General features: G+C 36.5%; 1 long non-coding RNA gene across 2 annotated transcripts in view; it reads left to right on the forward strand.

The window, feature by feature from the left end:
- The first annotated feature begins 29 nt into the window (after nt 1-29).
- Nucleotides 30-9,412, forward strand: part of LOC108953444 (uncharacterized) — an 11,323-nt gene continuing 1,940 nt past the window's right edge. Inside the window, exons 1-3 of one of the 2 annotated variants that reach the window (XR_001979179.2) lie at nt 30-1,079; nt 8,152-8,590; nt 9,317-9,412. The exon at nt 9,317-9,412 is cut by the window's right edge and continues 6 nt beyond it. This is a non-coding gene — a long non-coding RNA (uncharacterized LOC108953444). The remainder of the gene's footprint in view (nt 1,080-8,151; nt 8,591-9,316) is intronic. The other variant, XR_001979178.2, reaches the window with a different exon arrangement.

Genomic DNA, 9,412 nt, shown 5'->3' on the forward strand with positions numbered 1-9,412 from the left:
GGAGACGGTCAGGCTCAGAAGTCGCGAAATGGTGGTAAAAAGGGAGTCCGAGGAGAAGGCCGGGGACAAGCCGGACGAGCACCAGGGGAGGCGGGGCGGTCTCCGATGATGATGCGATCGACGATGCGACAAGCGATAGAGAGGGAGAGGGAAGGGGGCAGGGAGAACAAAGCGGTGGTGCAGGACTAGGGCCGACGGATACTCGAGGAGGGGGAGGAGCGTCTTGGATTGGGAGGGGACCAACTGTTGGGCGTCCGAGGAGTTGAAGAGGGAAAGGAAATGAAATAGCAAGAGAAAGAGGAGAAGGCTGGTGGACGAGTTATGCTTTGGAAGTAATAAAGATCCCATTTTTAGGAGTAAGAACACAAGACTCGGTTTTGTTGGATTCCAGTCTTGACTGTGTTCAACAAGACAATGCCATATTTCGGTGTAAGCACGGACTCTATTTTTGTTGAAAGCGAAGAGAGAGAAGAGGAAGAGGTCGGCGTCTATGGAAAGACGTTACTTGCAGTGAGCTCACAGTTGACTGGTAGATCGATCTATAAGTTGAAACGAGAGGAAGAAGAAGAGTAATCCCTCGCCGCTCGCGATTAAGAGTAGAGAAAAAAGGAAGTAATGTGAGGACATTTACGTCTATTCCTAAAAGAATATTTAGAAATATTATAATTTTTTAAAATAAGATTCTAAATAGTAATAAGGGAAAGAGAATTCACGCACTTTTTTATTATTATTATTATTATTATTATTATTGTGGTCCTTATTGGTCTCATTTTCCAAAATGATAACATCACCATCATCATCAATGTCATCGGAGGTGCTGCTCGTCGGCGACCGGAACGCAGATGTCTTACGTCGTGGTCCCGTAGCCGTCACAGATGCAGCAGACCGGTGATCGTTGGAGATCCTATCGATCCGTTGGGTGCTGGTCTATGTGGCGCCTTGTCGAGTACAAGGGCACAGCAACCACGGCTTCGTCCGGCACCCAAGCAGCAAGACCACCCAATGTGCCTGCTTCGAGAATAGGCACATTGCAGTAGCCACATCTTCCCGGACTTGGATGAACTGCAGGATGCCTAATGGTACTTCGTTCCTCTTCTTTCTGAAGCTGGCTTATTTGAAATCGCTGTTTAATCTTCTTTCTTCTATGGAATGAGTTGAGCTGCTGTCTGCGCTTTGTTCTTCCTTCTATCGAATTTGTGTTTCATCTCATGTCAAATGTATCTGCTTATTATCTAGAGAATTTCTTGCGAGTACTAGATTAGCCTATAAGCTGTTCGATCTTTTGCCATCGGACTTCATACTTTCATGTTCAAACTCGTTGGCACTTGGTGGAAGAAAATTTATCCAGTGACGCTATTGGTTTATTGTCTATCATCCTATGAGTCCCAAGCTATAGAAAACTTGATCATCTTTAGCTTTGGATTATTGCACATCCATTGCAAAATCATTTCTGATCATATCCACATGTATTGGATCATCACATGTTCATCTGCATTACAACCTGAGGTGTCATAACGTGGTGGAAAATCAAAAACAAATTTTTTGACGAGATCCAATTCCTCCTATATTTTCTGAGCAAGATAAATTGACACAAATTTTCCTTTTATCCTCCCATGATGCTATTCAGTATCTATGGCATAAGTGTATCGTGATATTAAGACAACAAAATCAAGAGGAAGAAACAATAATATCCTTACTCTTTGGAGTTCCTATGCAGATCTTTTCCCTCCATTAAGCTCTGTTAAGGGCAACATCACTATCTAAAATAAGAGCAATCAGATTTCTTCTAATTTTCACCAACAAAATTTTCTAGTCTTGCTCTCTCTTCTTCCTCTATGTCTTCTTGCACCGCTAATCCTAATTGACTTATCACATTTTTATTGTGCATACATATTAAATTATAAACAATTTTCTCAATTTTTATCTTTTGACTGAATCACCAAAACTATGCCTAGAGATGTAAATGTTTCTTATACTATCTATTCTAGTAACCATACACATCCATCTCAATATCCTTATGTCAGTGATAACAAAATTTGGTATCTTGACATTAATCTGTCTAAAAGATTAGCCATTGGTATGTGAACTAAATAATGTGTAAAAGTGATGCACAAGCCACAAAATTAAGAGCTTTAATATTCGCGACGAGTCCTGATAGGTGGATGCATATAACAGTTTTTGCTCCTTTTCTCAAAAGAAGACAACATAACTCTGGAGGCATGTTAGGGAATGAGTACACCGGGTACAAGACTAGGCAGCTAGTTGCAAACAAGTCTTCTATTTAAACATTTACTTACAGCTGATGATCCAATGAAAGGAGAAAGGCATGATGACTAAGAAGATATAGAGAATTGAGGATGCTAAAGATCAGTGATAGCCTGATTATCTTAGAGCCTTTAGAGTATTGGTTTCTTCTCGGTGGATCTGCAAAAGGAGAGTTCATTCTTGCATGCCTTATTGACTTCAAGCTGCAGATACTTCAACCTGCCAAAACAAAAAAGAAGGTTCACAGAACTGTCAGGTTTTATATCTAATGATTTCATGCAAACATATCCACTATCAACAAAGCATATGAAAAAGAAGAGAGAGATAACAAAATACTCCTATTGCTTTTGAAGCACGACAACAGCACTACATGAACTACGTAAGTTTCAACAGCAAAATAGATCTTAAAAGGCCTTTCTATTGAAGCCTAGATTACCCTGTAGCTTGGGAATCCAGTAGCTCGAATTAGGTGCAATGGAAGACAGTTCAAGATCAAGTATGTAAGCATAAGAGAAGGGCAATAATGCAGAGAGGAGCAATGAATGATAGGCAAGAGAGATAGGATACCCCTGCGGCCAGATGACAGGTAGCTGGCATAAGGCATGTGGCCCTTCTCAATGCGCCTGATGTCCGCAACGAGCAGCTCATAGTGGCGCTTCACTTCCTCAACGGTCTTTCCTCCCACGGCACGAGCAACATTGTGCCAGCGTTCTGGTGTGTCCTTATCATACACTGCAAGGGCATTCTCAAACATCTTGTTCTGCTTCGCAGTCCAGGATGAGCTCACTGAACTGGTTGTCATTTCTTGGGATATGTGCTCTATAGACTACTGAAACAAGAAGAATATGATTAACTTCAATTGGTGTTGGGAGGGAAAGGAGTCTTGTTTTGCTCTAAGCTCACTACCACAAGTTTGTGCAGGTGATGTGGGAAGGAAGTTGCTCCTGGGTGCTATTTATAACTAAGGAGGGTGTAAGGGTAGAAGAGTTTTGTGGTGGAGTCAGTTGGAGAATAATGCTCCCGAAATGATTAAGAAAAAGAATAAGGATGTATGATCACTGCATTTATTGTAATGTGGGATAGAATACAAAGATTGTGTTGGGGAGGAGTAGCAGATCATGTTATCCCTCTCTATAGACATGTTCAAATATATCTTTCAGTATTGTACATGGAACCATCTTCATACTGCCAAGCTCCAGGTTTACATGGATGTGCAAGCAGAGAAAGAAGTGATATCAAGTACATGTAACTAATAAAATATTATAATAAACAACACACCAACTAACATCTTTTCTTAATACATGGTACCAATCATGGCAACAGAAAATTCATTCTGGTTTTGTTGATGTCATAACCTCCTGCTTCTTGTTTGTTTCCCATACTAGGAGGGGGCAAACTGTGTGGTGATTAGTTAACTAATAATTTAAACGGATTTGGATTATGAACTTTCATGGGATCACAAGATTCTGCTGATAAATTGAACTTTCCACTACCATAGGAAGTGAATAATACCTAGTTAGCAGTTCCTTTTATGGGAAAAGCCTCTTCAGTTGATGTAAGGATAGGGCAATATGACTTGCAATCTTTTACTGTGATACTCTTCTACTATTAATTCTTAGTTATTTTATTCAACAACAACAACAACAGTAAAACCATAATTCTTAGTTATTTTATTATCTCTCCAAATATGGTCCGGAAAGATGAGGAGAGTGCATTCATTATTCACCAACATTTAATGAACCATGCACATAATCCACCCCTCCTAAGTTGATGCATATAATCAAATGAATGGCTAATTTAGCTGCAATATTTTCCTCTAAACAATGGCAAGTAAAGAATTGGTAAGAAAAGAGCTCAAAGATGAATTTGAGGTTGAGATAATTAATGCAAATTTTTGCAAAATGTAATATTATCTTTTGATAGATGTTGCATTTCCAGATTCCTCTTTCCAGTAAGTTGCCATTGGGGGACATCAACATTTGACAGATAGAAAGTTTTTGATTCTTGACCACTGCAAGTTGGTGTTCTGTTGCATGTTTGCAATTGCTTAAGATGGAACAGAGCAGCTCTTCCATGGTTCAAGAGGTCAAAGACCCAGTAGGACAGGAAGTGTAAGATGTTCCCACGGGTATCTGGCATGCCGGTTGTACTGGAAGTGAAGTTATCTCTGCTCTTTCTTTTTCCTTTTGACTTGTTATCATCAAGTATTTAATTAGAAAGTTACCTTTCAGTCACTGTGATATTAGATCATATGATACAGAGTTTAATGTTGGTTGAGTGTAATGTTGTCCGATCTTCCAAGCCAAATTACTTTTAGTCATTATTTGATCAGCTGTATCAACCCGAGTACTTGATTGTAGCAAAAGGATTAGCAAAGAATGATCTTTATATTTTCTTGATCATTGCCTAGTGATTGATATAGTTCTGGATGATCAGGGGGCAGTTAGTCAAGTATTTGAAGTGTCATTGTTAAAGTGTATCACATACATCATTGGGCTTATCACATAAAATTTTGCATAATTATCTTCCTTTCAGACTCAGAGGATTTGTCATAATACAGAAACAATATATCAATATCACAAGTATGAGAGTCTCCTTTAGAATGCCAAGTACATATCAAGAGGCTTCAAAGATAGAACTCGATCAGCAATGTACTGTGTTTTCTGTAAGAAAGTGGATAGGCATGTAAAAAACAAAAGTTCAATTCTCATTAGAACATATTAAATAACCTTTCACAGAGGTAAATCATTGAGAAGTTCCTTTTGAAAGACAACATGAAGTCTTTAGTCCGTATAGGAAGAAGACTAATTTGGATAAAAAATGGGACTTTCTATCAATATTGTAAACTTGAAAGCTGTGATTCTTGTCCTGAGACTTTGAAATGCAACAGTCAAGCATATCAATTTTCAGCTTCCACTGTCACCAGGTGACTGGAACAGAACTCTGATCCAACAGAATCTTACCAGGATTGTGGACAAAAATGAAAGATACTTTCCTGATAGATGTGAAATGTTAAGATCCTCAGGAGATTGGCCTCAGCTAAGAATTGCTTCTCTGCTGACCAAAAGACTGACAAGATTTTTAAGAATCTGTACTGCAACAATGTGGTTCTTAGATACAGATTCCAGCTAATAGCAAGAATCTATATCTTACCTAATGTCCATAATCACAGAGAATTCACTAGATAATATTCTCATCAGTTGGTATCTTATTTACTTAAGTGATTGACTTTCAAGACTTCTACAAGAATACTTTAGATCAGCCTTCAATTCTCTAGATGCATGACAAAAGTAGGGAAAGAAAGTTAGCCAAGATATGATGCTTTACTGTTTCAGATGGCATGAAGTCCCTAGGCAATTCTAGATTCTGATACTCGCAAGACAAAAAGAATCTCCAGGTCCAAAGCAACTGGCAATAGCATCAGCATCATCTTATTTATTTATTTTTTGTTGGAAACTTCTGAACTAAAGGCACTTTGCAGCAGTACTGTGCAACCATTTGAAAAGTCTAAATATTCCTCTTAGCCCTCTCAGAATCACCTCTTCTTGAATTGAAGATATGTTGATGTGTGCAAAGCATTACTGCAAGGTTTGAAATCCTTGAAATACCATAATTCAGAATGATTCATTACTGTATCAACTTTTTGTCGAAGTCTGAAGTCTATGTATATTATTTGGCTTATGCAACATCCAAATGATACCTTAGTATGTAGAGCAGTAAATATGATGCCTTATTAAGGTTGCAAATGGGCCGAGTCAAGCTGAGTTTGGCTCTGCTTATACTGATCTTAATATATTTTAGATTGTTCAAACTTGACTTGACATTAGTTTCATCTCGTATTTTGCTAGTTCATTCTTAATTCAAACTCAATAACTCAGTAGTTTGTTTATCTTGCTGAGCAGGTTGAGCTCGAATTCAAGCCCATACATGAAATTAGTAAAGCTCCAATTCAACCTTAATTGATCTATGCAAGAAAAAAATATAATTCATTTGAAAATTTGTGGTTAAATTAATAATTATGCATTTCTAAATACATGTATTATCATTGATTTATAATAATTAAATAGTAATTATATGGATATATCAATTATTTGTGAACTTGTAAACGAGTTTCTACTATACAAATGAACTTGTATGCAAGTTTATTATCAATGAGTTAGCTCGTTTTGACGAGTCAAGTTTTATCATGTTCAAGCTTGACTCATTTGAAAAATAAAAAATTAACCTAAACTCAAACTTGATTCATTATCATTAATAAACTAGTCCAGTAAACCTTTAGTGAGCCAAACATTGGACTGCTTATGAATAATTTGACTTATTTGCAGACTTAAATTTTTTAGTCTCACATATGAAGATGATGCTAAATTGGATTGGTATATAAAATAAGCTAGGCTTGCTCTTATACAGTTTGATTTCTACTCCTTATCTAATTGGACTAATAACTCTTAACAATTATGTCAAGTGATGGTGATTAGATGAGATTGATAACGTGGTTTTAAAAATTATGAGCTAGAAGGTTAAAATTTTTTTTATTCAAATTATTAGACAAATAGATTTGTTGCCTCAAGCATGAAAAGTAGTTTCAAAGCAAATCTTTGATTAAAGGGTCTACGTAGGAAGGACTATCTACACTCTACTTAACTTGATAAGACATGAATCCACTGGAGTCATATATCTAACATGCATTCTGCTTGTATTTATATGTAACTTTTAGAAAATATAGACAGTACCATATATCTATTTCATTTCAAACAATACCATGTCTGTTTTATTTCATCTTTGTCATCCTAATTTATTGCTACATTGGACAATTGAGTTGGTTTATAGGGTTAGATGGGTTTACTCTTATTATTTTGAGCTTATTTAAGGCCATGTAATTCTTGAGCTTATTTAAGGCCATGTAAGGCTTAGTTGGATCATAACAAATGATCTCAAGAATGTGGGATGTGGAAGGAGAATTGTCAAAATGGCAGCAAGTAGAGTTCCTGTTGATTTCACCTGATGCGTTCTCAAACCCATCCATCAAGAATCTTAACTTGCATCTATTTTTCTGCTTGTATTATTTCTAGTCCCAGCCTGATTAATGAGTATCCTAATATTACTTAAGTGGATCAGACTGATTCAGATACTTAAAAAACCCTAACTTGTTGCCATCTAGTAATGATAATAGGTAGACTATTTGTTTATGAATCCGATTAATTACCCAAGTAACTAAATTTATTTCAACCCCAATTGAAGTACCTATATTATATATTTCTAAAGATATCCATCCCAAATTTGATTAATGAGACTTCTAATCTATGTTAAGTGGGTGGCCTGCAATGGATTAGAGTGGGTGTTTCTTCCCTTTCTTTTCATTTTAGCTTCTTGATGTTTGCTTTGGCTTAACTAGAATGACTTTCAAAACACCCCATGTGAGTTTCTTATATATATCTCCAGATGGACATATAATGGATTTGGTTCCATTCTGTCTACACATGAACATCTAGACAACCTCAGTGCTTCTCTACCTGTTGTTGACTCCATGGGAATTCTCCCAATTAGAATTTCTCTAATTAGGATAAAATTGGATTCAGAGGTTGCCTGTGATTACTTTGTTCCTAGGTGTTTCAGATTGGTGTAATTGCCTCTATGTAGATTGTGTGTTTTCTTTTTTATTTCTTCTTCTAGATTTCCTTGAATCAGACTGCTTTGCAATTCTAAATGTCCATGGTAAAAACTTGGCAAAATGAGGTGATCCTTTCTGCATTAGGCTTCTTTCTTTTTTCACTCCCATATTTTACTTGCAAGGAAATTCAAACTGGGTAATGCTATGAGAGAAACATGGAACAGTTCATTTGATTATCAACTTTTGATTCATTTGGCTGCTATTTATTGTCTTTTCAGATTTGTGGGCTTTACTTGCTGGTTCAAGTTCTTCATGCTGTTTCACTATCCAAAAGTCATTTCAAGAGCATATGATGATGTGCCAGCATGGAGTGGAAAATACTGGCTACACTCAAGTTTAAATCAATTGCTACAAGTTCTTGATTGCCTTTTTTTCTAATTTAGTTTATAGGCAAATAGATCCATCTAAAAGTTGAGTGATAGGTCTGTCCAGAGGTGGGAAATGAAGCTACAAGTACTCAGCATCCAAAGATAAGCATGAGATATTGATGATTCCACTAATGATTCCAATTGTTAAGTCGTATTGGTTTCCAGGAACTCCACAATTTTATTCAATTATGCAATCTCTGCCAGTAATGAGCTTAAGATAAGATTCATAAATTGGTACATTATCAACCTGCGATGGATGAGGCCAGAAACAGATTTGATCCCTTTTCAGGTACTCACAGACCTTGTTCTTGATAATTATATGTTGCAAGGTTGTGTTAGTGAATCCAGTGTTGTTATGGATTTGAGGCATATCTTTTTTGTAATTTAACTACACTGTTACAATTGCACAATTAATTTTCTGATGCATGTTGGATTATGGAATAAAGGTTTTATTATTTTCGGTATCTAATTGTGAACTAGCATTCTCAATAAGTGCCATATAAGAAATTGTGTGTGAATTTTTAGGAAGAAATTAGAAAAAGAATGTGAAACAATCATGTCAAATGAAACGAGTTGCTATCATCTATACACTTTTTATGTACAAATACTACCCACTGCTACTATATGAAACATAAAAAGCAATATTTTAGGACATCATCAAGGATATGCATTCTTGTCTAGGCTGCTTGTGCATAGCCAAAATCTCAACTTGCTGTGGTCAAACAAAGTATGATAGACTCCCATGAAGATATCTCCCTGTATCCTTCAGCAGTTTTGTGTGACAAAATTATCCATACATTAGCAGAGAATCATATTCTCAAGTCATGCTCTGCATATGATAAGAACAATAAGCATAACCTCTTTCTGTCACCTGAAACCAAGTGGTTGTGTAATATTTTACAGGTTTCACCTTATTGATTGTGGTACTCTCTACATTTCTTATATTTGTGTTAAATTCACTTTTACCATTTAGAAGCAACTCAAGGCCACAGAGAGTACAATTTTAATGTTATAGATTATAAAATTCTCCACCCTGGCTGATGGTGATGATCTCAAGTGTAGCAGTACAAAAAGGTAGCCATGACATAGGGCACAAGGATTAGAGATAAAA

Source organism: Musa acuminata, chromosome BXJ1-4 (genome assembly GCF_036884655.1).
Source record: "Musa acuminata AAA Group cultivar baxijiao chromosome BXJ1-4, Cavendish_Baxijiao_AAA, whole genome shotgun sequence".
Classification (NCBI taxonomy): Eukaryota; Viridiplantae; Streptophyta; class Magnoliopsida; order Zingiberales; family Musaceae; genus Musa; species Musa acuminata.